This window comes from Silene latifolia, chromosome 6, assembly GCF_048544455.1.
Source record: "Silene latifolia isolate original U9 population chromosome 6, ASM4854445v1, whole genome shotgun sequence".
In the NCBI taxonomy this organism is placed as follows: Eukaryota; Viridiplantae; Streptophyta; class Magnoliopsida; order Caryophyllales; family Caryophyllaceae; genus Silene; species Silene latifolia.
Genome location: NC_133531.1, coordinates 140951060 through 140972374, shown reverse-complemented (window position 1 = coordinate 140972374; position 21315 = coordinate 140951060). Strand labels below are relative to the sequence as shown.

At 44.2% G+C, this 21315-nt stretch overlaps 1 long non-coding RNA gene across 1 annotated transcript; it reads right to left on the bottom strand.

Moving 5' to 3' along the window:
- Positions 1–9973: 9973 nt before the first annotated feature.
- LOC141587432 (uncharacterized) lies at positions 9974–12375 on the bottom strand. Its single transcript, XR_012519773.1, has 6 exons — positions 12078–12375; positions 10834–10895; positions 10519–10578; positions 10391–10432; positions 10148–10274; positions 9974–10050 (listed from the first exon to the last, which is right to left on the bottom strand). It is a non-coding gene; the product is annotated as an uncharacterized LOC141587432 (long non-coding RNA).
- Positions 12376–21315: the final 8940 nt, after the last annotated feature.

The window sequence follows — 21315 nt, the reverse complement described above, 5'->3', positions numbered from 1 at the left end:
CTAAAAGAGATAGTTGTTTTGTCGAGGCTTACCTGCTGTCCGGATGCCCGTTCATAGTCACGCAGTATATCACGAACAACAATCGCTTCTCCTTAGCTCGCGTGAAAATGATACTATCGTCTGCAAATAATAAATGGGAAACAATCGGTGCTTGAGCAGCCACCCTAATCCCTCTAATGGTCCCAGCTTCAACACTCCTCCGAATCATACTCGACAAGACCTCCGCGCAAAGAATAAAGAGGTAAGGGGATAAAGGGTCCCCTTGGCGAATACCTCGTTCCGGTACAAAATTCTGAGACAGTGACCCATTCACCGAAACTCTATAGGAGACCGTCGTCACGCAACTCATCACACGATCAACCCACCTCCCATCGAAACCCATACTCCGCAAAACCGCCTCCAAGAACCGCCATTCTACCCTGTCATATGCCTTAGCCATATCTAACTTGAGCGCCATATGTCCCCCATTACTCCGTGAGTTCTTCATATAATGGAAAAGTTCAAAAGCCACAAGAATGTTGTCCGTAATAAGGCGACCCGGGTAAGGCGCTTTGGTTCTCCGAAACAATATTCCCAAAATCTCTTCACCTATTCGCAAGCACCTTCAAACTAATTTATAGACCACATTGCACAAACTAATTGACTAAGTCTTGCATTTTATCCGGTGCCTTTTTCTTAGGTATTAAGACAATATTCGTTTCATTCATACCTTCCGGGAACGGCGCTCCATTGAGAATATTCAGTACACAACGGGTCACAGCAGGTCCCACGATATGCCAATAAGTTTGATAAAAAAGACCATTCATACCGTCGAGGCCTGGAGCTTTAAGAGGATGCATCTGGCTTAGCGCTTCTACTACTTCATCTCCACAATACTCTTCTTGTAACCCCTCATTCATGGCTTCCGTCACTCGCCCCTCCACACCTATGAGTAGTTCCTCAAAATTTTCCGGTTGATCAGATGTGAACAATCCCCGAAAATAACGAACTGCACATGCCGCCATCCCTTGCCTATCGCTCACCACTCGGCCCCTCTCATCGATGAGTTTAGCAATATTATTTTTCTTCTTTCTTTGGCTTGCTTTTTGGTGAAAGAACTTCGTATTTCTATCGCCATCACGTAGCCATAAGGCTCTAGATCTTTGTCGCCAAAAGGTCTCTTCTTGTCTGAGTAAGTCCGCGATTTCATGAACAATCTTCCGCCTTTCCTCGACCTCTCTCGCTGACCGCCTGCCCTCATTCAAGGATTTCAATCTCTTGCGTTTCTTTTGTAGGTCACGCATAACCTTTCCAATCGTCACTCCCTTCCATTCCTTCAGCTCACTCGCACATCGCTGCTGGGAATTAAGGAGCTCCCCATCATCCACCTCCCAAGCTCTCTTGACCGCCTCTTCACACCCATCTTGTCCTACCCAAATTTGTTCGAAGCGAAACCTCTTAGGGGCCCTCCCCTCCAACTCCCCGCGCCCATTAAAAAGAACCTTAATAGGTGCGTGATCAGACCACTCCCTATCAAGATGAAGCAGCTTGGCATATGGGAATTTGTCCGACCACCCCCCATTAACCATGGCTCGGTCCAACCTACATTGACGATTTGCATCTCCTGCTTGGCCATTGTCGAAAGTAAAAGCGTACCCCTCATATGGGAGATCCCTTAAGCCACACTCATCAACTGCATCCCGGAAGTTATTCATCTGTCTCTGCATACGCGAGCCCCCTTTCATCTCGGTAGAATAAAGAACTTCGTTAAAATCCCCTAGGCACAACCAAGGCAATAGAGATATCGATGCAAGAATTCTCAGCTACTGCCACGATAAATGGCGATCTTGAACCGCTGGCCACCCGTAAAAACCTGTCACCCGCCATTTTTCCTCCCCTTCTCCAATCTCCGAATCAATGTAGTGCACCGTCGCAGAAAGAATCGAACACACATAAGACTTCTTCCACAATAACGCTAGCCCCCCAGACTTTCCCACACAATCAACGGCGTACCCTTCGTAATCAACTAATCTCCTCCTAAGTTTGTGCAATTCTGTACTACGAAGTTTTGTCTCGCACAGGAAAACAAAACTCGGGGCCTCCTTTCGGAGTAAGTTACATAGACCGCCTACCGCAGCAAGTTGCCCAAACCCCTGCAGCTTAAGGCTCAAAAAACTCATTGGGCCCGGCAGGGTTGAGTGTCCTCAACCACCGCCTCAGATGAACACACATCCATATCAATATGAAGTCTCTTTGCCGCACCCTCCTCATCATTCACCATCTCCTCCCTTCTCCTTTTTGATCCCTGTTCCTCCCCACTCTCATTTGTATTCGATCTTCCCCCCTCCCTCACCTCAATACGCGGGATTCTCGTCCACTTGCCACCCTGCGGATGCATTTGCCTCCCCCTGTCACACCCATAAATCTCTCTACTCAGCTCCTCTACTCCTGTCTCAATTTCTACTCCCTTATCCCCCGTGTCCTGATCAGCAGCCCTAGGGGACATCAACAAATCCTCCCCCTCCCCCACCTGTTCTCCACTCACATTCCTCACAACACTCTCACCGTCTCTTCCTTCATCACGAATTTGAGCTTTCTTATGTTTCAGCGAGACCGCAATATTTTGTAATTTATTAATCATAACCTCAATATCCAGCTCTTCTTTCTTCCTCTTCTCCGCGTCAAAGACAGAACTTAAGTCCCTAGCAGCTTTTAAAGGAACCGAACCCGCAACCTTCATTATCTTCCTTGGAGAAGCGCGTAACCAATCCCCAAACTGCAGCTCGTGTTCTTCATACGGACCCTCATCACAATCTCGTTCTCCATGTCCCATCAACCCACACCCATAGCAGAAATTGGGAAGCCTTTCGTACTTTACATCAAACCGAACTACCTCACCTCCACGCATTTTAATGACGACAGATGCTTTCACTGCCTGTCGAACATCATGAAGCACCCGTATCCTTATGGCCCTATCCACACCATCACTCTCGTCCTCTCCTTTCGCAACAAAAGTCCCCAATTGTCCACATAGCCGCTGAATATTGCTCTCATTGCTCCTCCCGCTGATAGGCAAATCATAAATACGAACCCATATAGGTAGATGAAACAGTGGCACATCCGTCATCTTGCCATTTTCGTTGGGTTCATTAAAACACCACACCGCTTTGTCGAAGTGCCAGGGCTGGCCTTCCAACACTTTCTCCTTCTCACGGATATCAGGGAATTTGAAGACAAAGAGTTTCTCCTTCGCATCAACAATATTCCCTATAATCGGCTTCGTTGGGCTCCATATTTTGGTCATAGTATCAATCACCGCCTTGGCATTTACCCCTTTCGCCGTCCATAGTTTCCCCACTAGGGTTAGGTTATGTTTTTGTTGTTCCCTTCCTTCCCCCGGTTCCCACTCGAAGATACCACCAGCATCACATCCCATTACCTCCTTTCCCGCACGTCGATTAGGGTTCATCACCGAAGCTAATGCGTAACAGGCCAAAACGATACAAGCAAACGAAAAAAAGAACGATAAAACAAGAATGAGGCAAAACCGTTATCACCAGAAGAATCCTCACGTCGAGACGGATGGAAAGAGCCCCAAAGAGATGAAGGAAAGAGCAAAGACGAGCCTAGACCGAAATCTCCATAGGCGAAACCCTAGGAGCAGTTTTTTTTGTAACCTTAGAATGAATGTTTTTTTCTTCATTAATGTTTTCTAATGACTTTGTTTTGCTTTTGTTTTCTTTGTATTTTGTAGGATCAATTTGCAATCGTGATCGTGAGAGGAACTACAAAGTATTTTCTAAGACAAAACATGTTGACGTGAATACATTGCATCTGGTTTGTGAATGGAAATAATTACTTTTCATATAATTATACATGTAGAAATTATTGATATTTTTTAAAACAAAGCGTCTTGCTTGTGACGGGCTAATCCCGTCACAAGCTGAAGACCTCTCACAAAAAGGGAGAGGGGACAAGATGGGGCACCCCATGTGCTTCCCCACTCACCTTTCATGGGTATTTTGTGAGAGAAAATGGTATCCGTCACAAGTTTGTGACGGATATCGCCGTCTTCAATGAGATTTTGTGTTTTTAAAATTATTATAGAGCTCTAGATCTAAGATTAACTCAAGACGAGAAGCGACCCGGGCTACTTCTGCATGTTATACAGTGGAAGAAACTGAAGCTTTTCTTTAAAATATGGACTTAAGTGTGCAACAAGATCACCTAAATCAATTTATATATATTATATAGAAACGTAGCCGCCAATAATTATGATTTACAAAACAAAAAATACACATATATTTTAATGTGCGTGGCCGTGTAGATTTTCTCAACTCTCAATTGTTTACCATTACGCTATGTATGCAAGTAGAAGCACATATTTTAGTGGAGTGTGGATTGTCTATATTTTCAAATTTTCAAATTTGTATCAATTAGGAAATAGTTTTCTAATAAGTGTTTACCCTAATTTTGTACTCAAGTGGACGGTTTTATATAGTTGAAAGATGAGACTACCCATACTGCCATACATAGTGATTAGTTAGCAGAGTATGTAATTGAGTTTCATATAAATGTATACATGCATATTAATCATGTTTACTTTGTTTCCGATTGTAGCATAAAGTTAATCTTATGCTTTGTTCATTAAATTATAGATTCCTTTATTACTACTATTTTCCTCTTGAAACAACTTCTTGAAACAACTTTTTAATGTAAGTGTAAAATCACAAGTTAAATAAATCAATATAATACCTAAAGTAACTATTCATAATAAATTGTCTTTCTTTATAGTAAAGAACCTTCTAATGGTGTGAGACCATATGAATCTAGAATTTGTGCAAATAGTATATTATTCATCATTAACATGTATAAAACACTGATTATTATAGGAGACGGTCTCACACTGTAAGACGGTCTATTTATATAATAAGATTCATTTTTTCTTTGATAGCATGCAATAAATAAATGATTTTCTTAAAGAAAGGTATGTTTCGTGGTGTGAGCGTCTTAATCTACAATTTCTGCAAAATGTATTATTCATCGCTAACAGTATTGTTCCTCACTGATCGGTGGCGGCTCCTCACTAACATGAGGCTTAAATATATGCAGTATACAGAGGAGGTACGATTAAACGCCATTTTTATCAAATCTATACTTCCAACGAAGAAAGACGACACTTTTGTTAGGTTGGGAATAAACTAGCATTATGAAGAGATGAATTTGTTTTTAACTTTAATTGATGAAATAAAATGTGATTTAGTGGAACAAAACATGAATGGTACTCCGTATTATTTATCACTACTAGTTGGTTGCACCGTGCGCGAAAGCGCACGGTCCCCCAAGATATCTTGATTTTTGACGTTTCATGTGTGTATTAACGTATCTTTATTTGGTTCAACTTTTTGTATATATTGAGTATCGATTGTCGATCACAGTAAAACTCTTGTTGTTATACTGTTTTGATGGTTGAATCAAATGCAAACAAAGTTACAACCATTAAATAATGGGTATTTAACTTTGTTGAGAGCATGAATATCCGAATATAACTACACTTTTTACTTAGATGATTAATTGTTTAAGAATACAATTACATGGAATACGCAAGACATTATTATTATGTTGTAACTTGCAGAATAACGTAAGCATCCTTCCTCCTCTTCCTTCCCTTTTTCCTCATACTAATCTCCCCAGCCCTTCTTACCCTTCCTCCTCCTCCATTTTCCCCACCGTCCTCACCCTCTACCTCGTCCCCCTCTTTCTTTTCTTTTTCCCTTTCTATCCAACGCCGCCGCATCCTAAACCACCTCCTCCTCTTCAATATTGTGGTCCTCCTTCTTCCCTTACCCCTTCCTCTTCCCATATACCTTCTATGTTCTTCTATCCTTCTTTATGTATCCTCCATTGCCCCTCCTTCTCCTTCACTTACTCACATATTACCTCTTCTTTTTTCGTAGTACTACTCCTCCATATCTTCTCCATTGTCCTCCATCTTCCTTCCTTTTTCCTTTTCCTTATCGTTCGCATCCTACCATCTCTCTCTCTCTCTCTCTCTCTCTCTCTCTCTCTCTCTCTCTCTCTCTCTCTCTCTCTCTCTCTCGACCTCCATCCCTTTCCCCTTCCTCCTCCCTTATACCTTCCATTTCCTCCCCTCCTCTACTTATTCTCATATTATTATTCTTCCAATTTTTCCTCGTCCTACTCCTCCATATATTCCCCTTTCTCCTCCCTCACCCTTTATCTTTTTCTTTCCTCTTATCATTCATATTATTCCATTTCCCTCTTCCTATCTCCTATTCTTTTCCCTTGTTCTCTTCGTCGTCCTCCGTCCATTTCCTCTACTCCTTCCCCTTCTCCTCCTACTATTTGTCCTACTCCCTCTTTCCCTTCCTCACATATTACCCCTTCTGTTTTCGTAGTACTACTCCTCCATATCTTCTCCTTTCTCCCCCCTCTTCCTTCCTCTTTCCTTTTCCTTATCGTTCGCATCCTGCCATTTCTCTCTCTCTCTCTCTCTCTCTCTCTCTCTCTCTCTCTCTCTCTCTCTCTCTCTCTCTCTCTCTCTCTCTCTCTCCTCCCCCCTCCTCCTCCCTTATACCTTCCATTTCCTCTCCTCCTCTACTTGCTCTCATATTATTATTCCTCCAATTTTTCCTCGTCATACTCCTCCATATATTCCCCTTTCTCCTCCCTCACCCTTTATCTTTTTCTTTCCTCTTACCATTCACATTCTTCCATTTCCCTCTCCCTATCTCCTATTCTTTCCCCTTGTTCTCTTCGTCGTCCTCCGTCCATTTCCTCTACTCCTTCCCCTTCTCCTTCTACTATTTGTCCTACTCCCTCTTTCCCTTCCTCCCCCCTATTCCTCACCCTCTTCCCCTCGTTCTCTTCTTTCCCCCTATTTTTTCTCTTTAACGTTGTCGCCTCCTAATCCTCATCCCTCTTCTCATCCTCCTTGTCGCCTTTCCTATTCCTTCTTCCCCTTCTATTTTTATGTCTCCTTGCCTCCTCTTATGTATAGTCTCTCTATGCTTGTTCGAAGAAAATGACATCCTTGTTACTATTGCCTCTATTAACTGATACACTAATGAAAATGAAATTCGATACATTTAATAAATTTTATTTTCTAAGAGGAGTTCTCTGATAATTTTTAAAATGTCTCATTATAACCACTTCTCTTCATATTACTACTACTCCTCCGCCCTATTCTCCTCATACTACTCGCCCTTTTCCTCTTACCCCCTCATCCTCCTCTTTCCTCATACATCTCCCTCTCTCTCTTGTCCTCCTCTTTCTCTCTCCATTTTCTCTCATGCAATAGCCCAAGATATTCTTGATTGTTGACGTTTCATGCGCATGTTAACATTTAATTTTTATGTTAGTTGTAGGTACATGTTGATTGTCATTAAAGTAAACTATTATCGTTGTACTTCATTGACAAGTAAATTGTTCCTAAATAAAACAAGTACTCGTAAATAATTCATATGTAACTTTGTCAAGAATATGATTCTTAAGACACAACCACACCTTGTCTTTGAATGATTAGTTGTTAAAGAATATAATTACATTGAACATACAAGCCATTAACAGTACTTGTTAGCTCGTAGAGTAACATAAACACACATCACAAACCCAAATGAAACTAACAACGATTTACCAACATGGTAAATATTGCATCTATTATTTTTTTATTAAGATGCTTAACATAAATAATTGTGTTTATCAGACGTATAATTAACTAATTATACTAATCATTAGTCAGTCAATTGACGATTTTCATGGCAAAGCTCCACAAGTGACGATAATTAGAGACTGTAATTTCTTTATTGAAATTTTAGCCTTTTTAAACTTGAGAACATAACCATCACCACATTGAGCTATGAGCACGTGAGGATATATAATGCATAAATTTTGCTTATAGAGATTATTTATAGATAATTTATAAAGCTTTTGTGGAAAACAACATATACGATGCATGAAACGGAGACGGCCACTATCGGTCAGTATAGTAAACAATTAAGAAAAAGGGGGTTTACCATCTTTCACTTTATATTGGCAGGTTTTCTAATGTATAATTCTTGTTTACCATCCTAATATTGGAGGTAATTGGTCTCCCTTGTGACGGGTTACCATTTGTGACGGATATTTTGTGAGATAAAATGGTAACAAAATGGGTTAGTGGAGAAAGGGGACCACATGAATAGTGTTGCAGAGAGAGAAAAAGTGGGTACATTGTGAGGTAAAATGGTATCCGTCTTCAGCTTGTGACGGATATGTCATGTCTTCAATGAGAATTTGTGTATTGGAGGAGGCAATTCGGTCAGTCATGTCGAATTTGAGTCAAATCATATCAAGTTCGGGTCATATAATGTCAGCTTACCCTTTCGGGGTCGAGTCAGGTTCAGGTCGGGTCAAAATGATGTGCCAGGTCAGCCCGGATCAAGTTCGAGTCATATAAGGTCAACCTACAATTTCGGAGTTAGGTCGGGTCAAATGATGTACCATTTCATATCAGGTTTGGTTTGGGTCATTATCGGGTCTAATTTATCGCATTACTTCAGTTTTGACCTATAGTTTAGTTTTCGAACATTATTAGGTTAGTTACTATTAAGTCAAACGTAAGCAAATAAACACTAAATCATTTGATTTTGGTCAATATTAAGCTTAATAATTATCGAGTTATCGTTTTAATCAAAATGGGTTCATATTGGGTCGAGTTGGTTCGGGTCACTGATCATCGGACTACCGTTATCGGGTAGGGTCAATCATTTTGGGTTCGCAAAATTCTCGAGTTCTCCTTGAGTCACCGAGATCGCGTCATAATTGTCAACCTTACCTGTGGGTATACTTACCAAGTGTAAGTCAAAATATAGGATGGAATAAGCAAAGACGTGTGAGACTAATAATAGAACTTGAGTTGGTCTCACACATAAAGTTGTCTCGTCCTCCACTTATAAGTTGTAATTGTATATTCGATAGGCTTGTTGCCACAAACTTTAAAATTGCTTCACATTTGAGTTTGGACAAATTTGACAAAGTTCATAAACAAGTTCTATGAGATATGTTATCATAACATTGCTGACGTCACAATTTTCTCCATAAAACAGTGATCTCAATGTTTGGCCAGCTAACATATCACTAAAATACTTGACATAAGTTTTACTGGTTTTTCTAATGTCTGGATCAAACATGATCAAAACCTACGACCATCATTGACATGGAGAAGAACATCAGGGACTAACAGTTGGAAATCCGGACTCGCTCTCATATGCCTTCCTTTTCCGCGTTTCACAACAAGGTGGCATGAGTGAAAGAATCAATTGAATTTGAATCAATGAAAGATATATCTTCGTTCAAACAGATAAAAATCTATTGCCATGCGCAATAAGAGGATAGAACAGTACCCTAGGTGGAGCATAACATCTGAATCTTCTTTCTCTCGTATTTTAGATACATCTGCTCCGATTTCTCAGTTGGTGTCACAAAACCTTGAAGTTTTGCCACCTGCAATACCCAAAAAATTCTGAATACTTGGATCTATTTCGCCAAACCACACTTAATTTGTGAGCAAGATGAGATAAGAAATGAACTTAATCACTTGTCTGCATAAGCTCTCATTCTCCAGCAATGCCATTTGTTCTTAGATAAAGCAGAGTAATCATGAAAGAGCGACGTTTAGTAAACTGAACATAAATGACTTGCTCGAATTTAACGTACATGTACTGAATTTGGACCTCCAACACTGACCAGCCACTTATATCTTCGTTCAAACAGATAAAAATCTATTGCCATGCGCAATAAGAGGATAGAACAGTACCCTAGGTGGAGCATAACATCTGAATCTTCTTTCTCTCGTATTTTAGATACATCTGCTCCGATTTCTCAGTTGGTGTCACAAAGCCTTGAAGTTTTGCCACCTGCAATACCCAAAAAATTCTGAATACTTGGATCTATTTCGCCAAACCACACTTAATTTGTGAGCAAGATGAGATAAGAATTTGTTGTTAAAAAGTGGCAGGGCTCACAGCCGACCCATTTGTATCAACTCTCAGCTCATCATTTCATGAATAACTGCAACAACCACAACCCCGAATTTCAATCAATAAACTCCTTAAATATATACGCGATAAATTCCTACAATAATATTTATATCAAGGGCAATAATTACCTCTTAGAATCTGTAGACCGCTTTTTTGAAGAGAACAGCAAAAACCCCAAAAACCTAGGTGATATAATCCATCGAATTCTGTTGGTAACTGCTCATACTCTCGAGAAGATCTCAACAAGAACCTCACCTATGACACAAAGAAACCAAAATATGCTAGTGAAGGAAAAAAAATATGTAAACCAGAGAAATAAGAATGTAAGATACTAAAACTGAGCAGAACTCCCAAATAAAAAGGACACGCACCAACTCTCCAGCAAGTTCATATAAAGAATCATCAAGAGTGGCCTGCGAAAAGAAAAACTCCCTGTCAGAGAAAGACTTGACTACAATCACCGATAAGTATAGATGAAACCTGTATTCCACTTGAGTACCTGTAACAAGCGCAAAACACAATACTGACTCACTGCAGTACCCTCAAGTTTGGCAATCACCTAGCAGAAGCAGGCATTTGTGAGAGATAAACATTATTATGGAACATTTTAAGAAGAGTAAAAAATTTAAAGCCTCCCTCTATTAGTTGTCAGCATGTGATAGGTTATGTTTTGACATATTTCAAAATTTTGGAAAGCGAATCATCTAGGAGGACAAGCATTCATTACACCACAGATTATAGTAAATGTAATGACAAAGATCATTTGTCAAGGATAGAATTACACGCATAACATTTAAGAAAGTACTGAATGTACCTAGAAGTATGTAGCAAGCAGCAGTCCTGTACCATCGTCTCTGGAAGCATTATTCAAACAACCTAAATCCCAGAGCATTAAACCAATAAAGTCAATTGTCTGCGACAACATAACTTAAAGGAAGTTGGACCAAAAATTAGAATATATGGCTCAAGAAGCCTTATTACAGCAACGTTATCTGCTCTTGTACAAGAAACATGGCAGGGATCGTCTACTTCAATCATTTTAGCAACTGAGAAAAAACCCTAAGGGTGTGTTTGGATAGCAAAAGTGGGGGGAAAGGGAGGGGAGGGGGAAGGAGGGAAGGGAAAGGGAGAGAAGGGAAGGGGAGGGGGAATGGGGTGTGGGTGTTTGGATACAATTTCCTTCCAAATCTTGCCTATTGTAGAGAGATTTTGATTAGGCTTGGAGAGAAATTCAATCCCTTCAAATCTCTCCCCCTCAATTTCTCCTTATCCTCATTTGCTATCCAAACAAGGGATTCTATTTCCCCTACTCTCCCTCCCTTTCTTTTCTCTCCAAATCTCTCAATCCAAACACACCCTAAAACTCACACGAAAATTAACCCCCATGAAAAGTTAAAAACTATGATGGTCTGAACATAAAGCAAAAGTCAGATGGTCCTAAATATTTGTGCTCAAAGTTTCCCACACAGAAAAACCAATTCAACCAAGAGTATGGTCCCCAAGAAAGTCTCAATGCTAGATGTCAAGGTCATTTTGTTATGTTATAAGCAAGAGATAATAATGATTAAAGAACACTAAACAAGTAATGCCCATATATAAAAATGTCACCATGGGTATAACGCCGATATAAAAATGAGTAGTTGTTGCGCCTAAAGAACTAAGCTTCTCATGATTCCTCATCTCCTTCCCGTTATACAACAATTGTTGGTGGTGCAACGCTATACCGCTCTGCATACCTCACAATTTCACGATAATTACGCTAAACTTAACTATAAAAGAGCATTATTTAAGCTAATTACAATGCAAAACAGCATCAAATTCCTCAAAACCCTATGAAAATAGCAATTGGGCAAATCCGTAAATCTGTAGAACCCTAAATAAAAAAAGTGATAATTAAATCATTCACCTCGACTTCGAGCAAAGCTTTGACATTTTCGACCCGGAGATTGCGAATTGGGATAAATATCATAGTTTAATTTAATGATAAACATACCTGAAAATGATAAATTTATTGAAAAAAGTACGCAATTAGGGATTGAGAAAAGGGGAAAAACTTACAGCTTTGTTGACATCAATGTCTAAAGTGATGATCTGTCCATTACTAACCTCAAATCGAGGGTGAAGATTGAAGGTGATGATGAGATGAGATGGTGAAGGGAGATGATCATAACGATGGTGAAGGGAGATGATCATAAAACTGGTGAGAGATGAAAAGATCAAATTAGGGTTTGATTTTGTAGATTGACAAAGGGTCGATGAGTTGAGTGAGATGAGAATGAGTGGATCAGAATGAGGGGAATTGATGAAGTTGAAATTGTGGTTGTGGGTGAGAGAAATGGAAAGGCCATTGAAGGGATGAGTGAAAAAGGCTAAAAGGAAAACATGTGATTAGTGTGGACTGGACACGCCCAACGCACAAACCCGCCACAAACCCAAATCCGCACAAGAACAGCCCAGCCCAACCTTGTGACACTATTCATTATACAAGTTACTATTCATTAGTGAATAGTAACATGGTGCTCACACATTTAAGGTAAGGTGTAGATTCACGTGGCTTAAATATACAGAGTATGACCCTAATTTTTTCAGACTTATTTTTGGCTCTATTCAGTTCAATTTCCTTCAGTTCATCTTTTCCCAAATTAACACTTCCTTCAAATTCATTCAGTTTAGCTCAGCCCACTTATTTCCAGCTCAACTCTTTTCAGCAAAAAACAGATCCTTTAAAAAAAAAACGGACATTAAAGTCCTATTCTTTTGGACTGAAACTGTCTGAACTTAACTTGATTGAGTTAAACTTAACTTAATGGAAATGAATTAAACTGAAATAAGGGTTGTTTTGTGAGAGAAGAGTTAAACTGAACTTAATAGAGCTAAATTGAATTGAAATAAGCTGAAATTAAGTTCAAAAGAACAGTTTAACAAATATACTTGTGAGTTGCCATGGAACAAGACCATATTTATGTCAGTTTATAAAGATCTAAAGTTAATATAAAACGCACCTTGTTCCGGGTATGAATTCCGAAGCAGGTTTGTTTACCACGCTAGCTTTGTCGAATAATGCCTCTCCTAGCCTTGACTGCTCTCCTCGGCCTCTCCTGCAACAATGAGCAAACTGAGGGCTTGGCTTTGTGCCAAGCGTACTCACTCCGACGCTCAAGTCAGTGAACTTATTGTGATTAAGTAGTATGTAGCTCGATGACGTGTATTGTAGAGAGATGAGAGAGATAATACCAATTTAAGTGGTTCTTAGGTCCGATTCTAGATCCCTTCCTCAATGAGGATTGAGGAGTATTTATAGACTTTCACTTTTTGTCACGTAGTGGCCAAGTGGGCCAAGTGGCATAGCAGGTGGAAAGACTGATCTACCCTCGGCCGAGGGACCTATGGCAGGCCGGCGAGCCTGGTTGACTCCATGCCGAGGGTTCTTGGATATGAGTACGCGGGTATGTGCCCCGGCTGGTAGGTTGCCATGCCGAGACCCAGGCTGGCAGGCCGAAAGGCCGCATCGGCTGGGATGTCTAAGTCATTGGCTTGCTGTGGATATCTTTGACCTCGTTCAATATGTTGACTTGGTCAGCGGTGCAGAATATGCCCCATCAATTTGCCCCCAGCGTAGTCTATGCCGTGGTATGGGCTCCGATGTATGCTGAGTGTATATTCTGTGCAAGTGAAAATTTTCTGCCCCGACTTTTTCTCCCTCGGCTTACTTCTGTACAGGCCGTACCGTATCCCCCCTCCACATGGATGTGTAATGGACATCAAAATGTGGAAGAGAAGGTGCTGCTGGCCGGCGGACCCAAGGTTGAGAGTGCCGGTGTATTTTTGATTGCCCCCGGCCGGTGCTGCCTAGCTTGTTTAGTCGTGTTGCCGGCGGAGAATAGATACTTTAAGAGTTTTGCTGAGGAAGATGAATAGGCAAAGGGATATGAAGGGGCGTGTTGAAGACGCTTGGTTACTGTTGCTTTGATTGACATTCAACTGTTGCGTCGATTGACATTCCGTGTACGCATGCCTGACATGTGTCTCTTCGTTGATTGGCTGACGCTTCATGGGCTGCGTTTTGATTGGTCCTCCTTTATGGGCCTTTGCCTATAAATACCAGATCAATGAATGAAATTGGTTAATAATTTCATTCATTCTAAAAAAATTTTCTTCTTTCCAAAATTCCAAGTCTTTCCCTCTCTTCCGATCTTCAGAATTTTTACGTCGGCGTAGCACTTTTCTTCAAGGTAAACCGAAAAAACCTTTTCAACTTTTTGTTTTGTTTAAGTAATTGTTGTGAACCATGTCTCCTACTGATGCCGGTCCCAGTACCCGTGCGCCGGGGGGTTCCCCGTCGCGTTTTGATGAGGAGGAGGCGGTAGCCGCAATTCCGTTAAGGTCGAGGGGCCCTAGGTCTCCTTCCCCTGAAGTTGACCACAGAGTTCTGGAGCAGTGGGAAGATGATGTTGATGATGAGGAAAGGAATCCTTCCGGTGCGGAGAGGGCGACAGTCTTGCATCATTACGATGTCTGCACCATCGGCCCCAATCGTGCTTGGACCGATGGGCTCGCCCGCTGCTCTGGCTCTGAATTTTTCGAAGAGCACTTCTTTTTTGGCGAGGGGTACAACATTGTCATCCCTGGAGAGGGTCAGGCCGTCTGTTGCCCTCCCCCGGGTCACATCGGCGTATATATGAGGCACTTGGAGTATGGTCTCCGGTTTCCTCTCAATATGTACGTCTCTTCCATAATTCAGGCGATGAACGTTGCAGCGGCGCAGCTTCATCCTTTGGCCGTTAGGACTATAATTGGCTTCGTGTGGCTGTGTCGCTTCAGGGGGGTGATCCCAACGGTAAACTTATTCCGCCGAATTCATTTTCTTCGAATGAATGTTCAAGGTGGCCGGGGGTGGTATAGCGTCCAGACTGAGCCAGGCTATCTCACCGTGCCTAAGCTCACCTCTTGCAAGGGCTGGAAGGAACGGTGGGTGTATGTCGAGGTCCCAGATGATTATCCGTTGCCTCGGTCTTTTGAGCACCACGTTAACTTGCGGTGCGAGAGCAAAGGGGAGCGTGAGAAGATGATCCCCAAGGGCAAGAATAAGATGGACGCCGGGAATGTCTATCTTAATGAGGACGAGAAGCAGGCACTGAAGCTTTTCGAGGTCGATGATGATGGGGCGCCGAAGGTTTGGTTGCCCCCGACGCAAGTCATCTTGATGGACGAGCCGCTTTGCTATGTCGGCCTCATACCGGCCCTAGCACAGGGTGAGTGGGGTCGGTGTGAGGCCCATTTCTGCTTTAATGTTTTTCGTTGTTTGTTTCTTGACATGTCCCTTTGTCTAAGTTTTACTTTGTTTCTTTTACAGAGCACTTTGGTCCCGAACTGTCTGAGCAACTCCTCGAGAAGATGGGGCTGGACAAAGACGGAAACGTTAAGGAGAAGAATCCGAAGGTCGATGTGCATGACCGCCGTCCGTCGCCTACTGACCTCTTGAAGGGCTTGGATGAGACGGCTCGAGGCCAAGGTAGTCTTTGCCTTGCCTCGCCGGGTCCGAAAAGCCAAGTCTACGGCGGCGACGGTGTCAACCTCGGTTCCGCCTCAACCAGAGGTGGAGGTCGTTGACATTGTCGATGGAGAGGATTCCGATGCTGAGGGATCTCCGCTTAGGCGTAAGAGGAAAAGATCTATCCATGCCACCGATGCTTCTGCTTCCGTCGCTCATGTTAATGCCAGCGTGAGGAAACGGGTCAACCGCCAAGAAGAGCAAGCCCTCCGTGCACAGTCTAACTTGCGGCTCGGTTTAGCCGGCTCATTAGATATACCCGATGACCGGCTCTCTGGTATGTCCATGAACGTTGACGTGGACTCTTTGGTTGAATTTTTGTAGATCAACCGGCGCATCATCCCAATTACTGAGCGGCGAGTTGAGAAGAGGCCTATGCAGACGGCGGGAAAAAATGCCGACTCCGTACTCGCGTCGATATCCAACGACCGGCTCATAGCGGAGGGTACAAAGCTGAGCAAGAAGGTTGGGATTTGGTCCGAACTGGTCGGCTCTCGTATTAGGGAGCAAGAAAAGGCCTTGGCCGAGACGGGACCGTTGATAGAGCAAACCAGGCTCGATGTTGTTGCCGCAAAGGGGGTGGCCGGGAAGGCTAAGCATGACCTCCTTGCCGCACAAGCGCGGTTGAGGAAATTGAGAAGCCGCTGTCGGCCGAGAAGGCCAAGGTAGAGGCTGCCGATCTCCGCCGCCGCCAAGTCAAGGAGGAACGGGACAGGTACAAGGGCGGCTACGACGTTGTTGTCGCCCAAAGGGAGGAGTCGAAAAGGGCGTATCGGCTCCAAGCAGAGTCGCATAGGGAGACTAGTGCTATCCTTGCCCAAAGGGAGAAGGATATTGAGACACTTCAAAGCACGATTCTCCCTCGCATGTGTGCTCAGTATAGGGACCTGACCGAAGAAGCTTTCAGGGAGGTGATAGATGAGGTCTATCCGGATGGCTCCTTTCTGTGGACAAAATTCGACGAGCTGTTCGATGATAGGCTCGAAGCTAAAGAGAAGGCTGCGGCGGATAAGGCTGCCGAGGATGCGAGGGCCAAGAAGGAGGAGGAGGCGACCGCTGCAAAGCGGCCCTTGCGAGAAGACGAGGGCGGCCGGGAGGAGTCCGCCGATCAAGGCACCGAGGATGCTAAGGCCGCTAAGAAAAGCTGCGGATAAGGCAGCTGAGGATGCTAAGGCTGCCAAGAAAGCTGAGGATGCTAAGGCTGCCCAGATTGCATCTAAGTCGCTCACCGAGGGTAACGCTGCTGATGGCGGTAAGGGGGCAAGCAAAGAAGCAGGCATAGGGAGACGGGCGGTCGTCACCCGGTCTCACCGGCGTCTCGGATAGCTTCAGGCTATTCGGGGCCAACTATTAAGCCTTTTCTCCCTGCCATCCTTTTGGCGCTTCAAAGAACCAGTCCGAAACCTTTTGCTTTACTTTTCCTTGTATTTTTGTAAGACCTTGGTAGGTAGAGTCTTGGCTTATCCCAAAGGGGACTACCGCCGTCTGTTTTTTCCTTCTTGTAACTCGTTTATCTTTTTCTTAATGAGAATTTTGCTTGCTTTGCCTCCGGTGGGCCGAGGCATTTGGTCTATCCCTTCACTTGTCTTTTGGCGTTAATTAATTGAGCGCTTTTCGTTTTACCTTTGGCTTCGGCGAGGCGAAGTTTAGAATGCGTATCTCAACTGTGTTTAACGTCTTTAAACTCGGTCTTAATTTGCCGAGGGCAGTTGCGTTAATTAATTGAGCGCTTTTTCGTTTTTACCTTTGGCTTTAGCCGAGGCAGTTAGAATGCGTATCTCAACTGTGTTTAACGTCTTTAAACTCGGTCTTAATTTGCCGAGGGCAGTTGCGTTAATTAATTGAGCGCTTTTTCGTTTTTACCTTTGGCTTTAGCCGAGGCAGTTAGAATGCGTATCTCAACTGTGTTTAACGTCTTTAAACTCGGTCTTAATTTGCCGAGGGCAGTCGCGTTTCACTCGTCTCTTCCCGGCCAGTTACCGGGGCAACGGAGTTTACGTTTTGACCGCCGTTGAACATATGTTAGCATATCGGCTCGTCCCCCCGTCACCCCCGTTAAAGGCCGGGATGACCGAGGTTTTGGCTCTGTCTGCTGTGTACATATGTTAGTATGCCTTCTGATTGGGGTGGATTAACACTTTGATGAAAAACTTGGATGACTCCTCATTAGATATGAATATGCATTGGGGTGCCAACAATTGTTTTGGGCAACTCCGCTGTTATACAAAGTATTTTAAAGATTGTCGGTGTTCCAATGGCTCATCAAAGGTACATCTCCCATGTCCGTCAAATCGGCGGTATGTACCCGCCTCATCTCTTCAACTACCTTGTAGGGACCCTCCCAGTTGGCCGTCAACTTGCCATGGATGTTTCCTTTGTTGGTGGCAGCCGACTTCCTTAGGACCAGATCACCTACTTTTAAGTCCCTTTTGTGGACTCTTCGGTTGTAAGCCCTTTTCATTCGGCTCTGATATACTGCTAAGTTGAGGCGTGCCGTATCTCGGCTTTCTTCGACCAGGTCCAGGGAGGTTCTTAGGCCTTCCTCGTTTTCATCTGGGTTAAAAGTGGCCGTTCTGAATGTTGGCACCGTTGCTTCAATCGGCGGGATCGCCGGACCCGTAGACTAGGTGAAAAGGATCAGTACCCGTTGCTTCTTTCTCCGTGGTCCGGAGGGACCATAGTACGCCGGGTAGCTCATCGGCCCATCTTCCCTTGAGGTCTTCAACTGTCTTCTTCAAGCCGTTGAGGATCGTTTTATTGGCTGCCTCCGCCTGTCCGTTGCTCTGGGGGTGGCAGACGGAGGAGTATGCAAATTTGATGCCGAGTTCTTCCAACCAGCTCATTATTGTGTCACTCCAAAATTCTCGGCCATGGTCGAACACCATGACTTGGGGTAACCCAAAGCGAGTTATGACATTTTCCCAGATCACCTTTCTTACGGCCGCCGCAGTCTTCGCAGGAACTGCTACGGCCTCAACCCATTTGGTGAAGTAGTCGACGGCGACGATTAGGAACTTTCTTCCTCCGGATGCCGTTGGAAATGGCCCTAGTAGATCCATTCCCCACTGTGCAAAGGGAAGGGGATTAAGCACTGGTTGCAGGTCTCGGGAAGGTGCGTGTATCACCGGAGCGTGCATCTGACAGTTGTTGCATTTTCTGGTTTTGTTTCTGGAATCTTCAAGCATGGTGGGCCAGAAGTAGCCGGCTCGGAGAGCTTTGTGGGCTAGTGTTCTTGCCCCCATGTGATGACCACAGATGCCTTCGTGTATTTCTGTCAGTATTAGCTCTGCATCGGCTGGACCGACACACTTCAGGAGTGGCCTTGTCACGGACCTCCTGTATAACTCTCCTTCAAACACCAAGTACCTTGCTGCGATCCTCTTTATCTTTTGTGAGAGATTGCGGTCTTCCGGTAGCTCATGTGTCAGTTTATACCTCTTTATCGGAGTTATCCATGTCGTTTCGGCTTCCACGTCGCACACCATGCCCATGGTTTCGTCAATGCTTTTAGCGTTCGATGTCCACCAAAGACGGTTCGGTGATATTCTTTATGGTTGAACTGGCCAGCTTTGAGAGAGCGTCGGCCCGGTTGTTCTCAGACCTGGGGATGTGTCGCATTTTGAATGACTTCAATTTTGAGGTCTCGGCTTTTACCTTTTCCAGGTATCTTACCATCCCATCGTCCCGAGCCAGACTCTCCTTCGTATTGGTTAGTCACCAAGAGAGAGTCTGTTTTCAAAATGATGTGTTACGCCCGGCGGCTCAAGCTAACTCAACTCCGGTTATCACTGCCTCATATTCGGATTCGTTGTTTGAGGTCGAGAAGGTAAACTTCAAAGCGTACTCGAACTCGTCCCCGTTTGGGCTGATGATAAGGATGCCGGCTCCTGAGCCGTTCGTTGTGGAGGATCCATCGGTATATACCTCCCACATGCCGGGACATGACTCTTCCGATACGTGCACTCGGCCAAGAAGTTCTGCGGCCGCCCTTTTATCGAAGGCCTCGGTTTGTATTGGATGCCGAAGCCAGATAGCTCCACCGCCCATTTGATAAGTCTGCGCCCGATTGTTCGAATTTTTCCAGTGCTTTTTCCAACGGCTGGTCGGTTAAGACCGTCATGGGATGTGCGTCGAAGTAGGGTTTCAACTTCCTTGCGGCAACAACCACGGCAAAGGCCTTTTTCAATCGGCGGGTAGTTTCTCTCGGCGGCAACAAAGTATGGTCGATAAAGTATATTGGTGTCTTTCTTGCTTGTTTTCTTCTCTCGACGATCACGACCGACCGTGGCCGAGGTTACTTGCTAAGTATAGATATAGCGTTTCCCCAGCGTCGGCCTGACGGGGGTCGGGAGAGTTTGCAGATGGGCCTTCAGTTGTTTGAAAGCCGTGCTCTGTTCCTCCCCCCAGCAGAAGTCTTTATTCCCCTTCAACACTTTGAAGAAAGGGGTGCTCTTGTCGGCTGACCGAGAGATAAAACGGGCAAGGGCCGCCATCCTTCCGGTCAGTATCATAACCTCTTTGCGGTTCCTCGGCTCCGGCAGGTCGAGAATTGCTTGGACTTTCTCTGGATTGGCATCAATTCCCCTGGCGCTAACAAGCACGCCGAGGAATTTGCCGGCCCGGACACCGAAGTTGCACTTTGTAGGGTTAAGCTTCATCTTGTATTTCCTTAGTGAACAAAATGTCTCGTGTAAATCGGCTAGGTGCTCGCCGTCGGACTTGCTCTTGACAATAGCATCGTCGACGTAAGCCTCAATGTTTCGTCCTTTTTGATTTTGGAATATTTTGTCCACCAGTCTTGTGTAAGTCGCGCCGGCATTTTTCAAACCAAACGGCATCATTTTGTACATGTAGGTGCCGTGTATGGTGATGAATGCGCATTTAGGCATGTCTTCCTCTGCCATGAATACCTGATGGTATCCTGAAAAGGCGTCGAGCAGGCTCAGCATTTAGGCATGTCTTTCGGGCATGCTTTATTAAGTTGCGTAAAATCAACACACATCCTCCACCCCCCTGATGACTTTTTAACCATTACAACATTAGCTAGCCATTCAGGGTATGTACAAGGGATGATAAAGCCTGCATCTAACAACTTATCAACCTCGGCCTTGATGGCATCTTCCTTTTCGGCCGAGGAGTTTCTCACCCTCTCGCTTCACGTGGCGAGCCTGGGAGTACGTTCAGCTTGTGAACGATGACTTCTCGGCTTACACCTGGCATCTCGGCTGCTGAGTACGCAAAGACGTCTTTGTTCTTTCTCAGCAGGTCTAGGAGATCTGCCCTGAATTTTGGTTCCAGGCCGACACCGACAGTCACGGTGCGTCCTGGATCAATCTCTATCTGTTCGGTCTCAGCCCCTTCGACCATGGCGACGTGGTTGGTGCTCATCGGTTCGTCTTCCTGTCTTAAGGATGGGCTCTTCCCTTTTTCCTCTTTCTTTGCCACTTTGAAGGATTGCATGTTGCATCCTCTGGCCGATATTTGGACGTTGACCACCTCGTCTTTTTCGTTCTTTGAGACGAGTTTATGAACCTCCCCGCGGTCCGAGACATACATCGTTGTCGGGGCCCTGGATGGACATTACAAAGATCGACCTCACTCAGGGTGACACGACCGATGAGAACGTTGTATGCGGATGAGCCGTCGATGACCACGAACTCGGACATCACATTCTTGGCCGCGTCGGACTGGCCGAACATCACTGGTAACTTGATAGACCCCAGGGGGACCAAGCCTGCCCCGGAG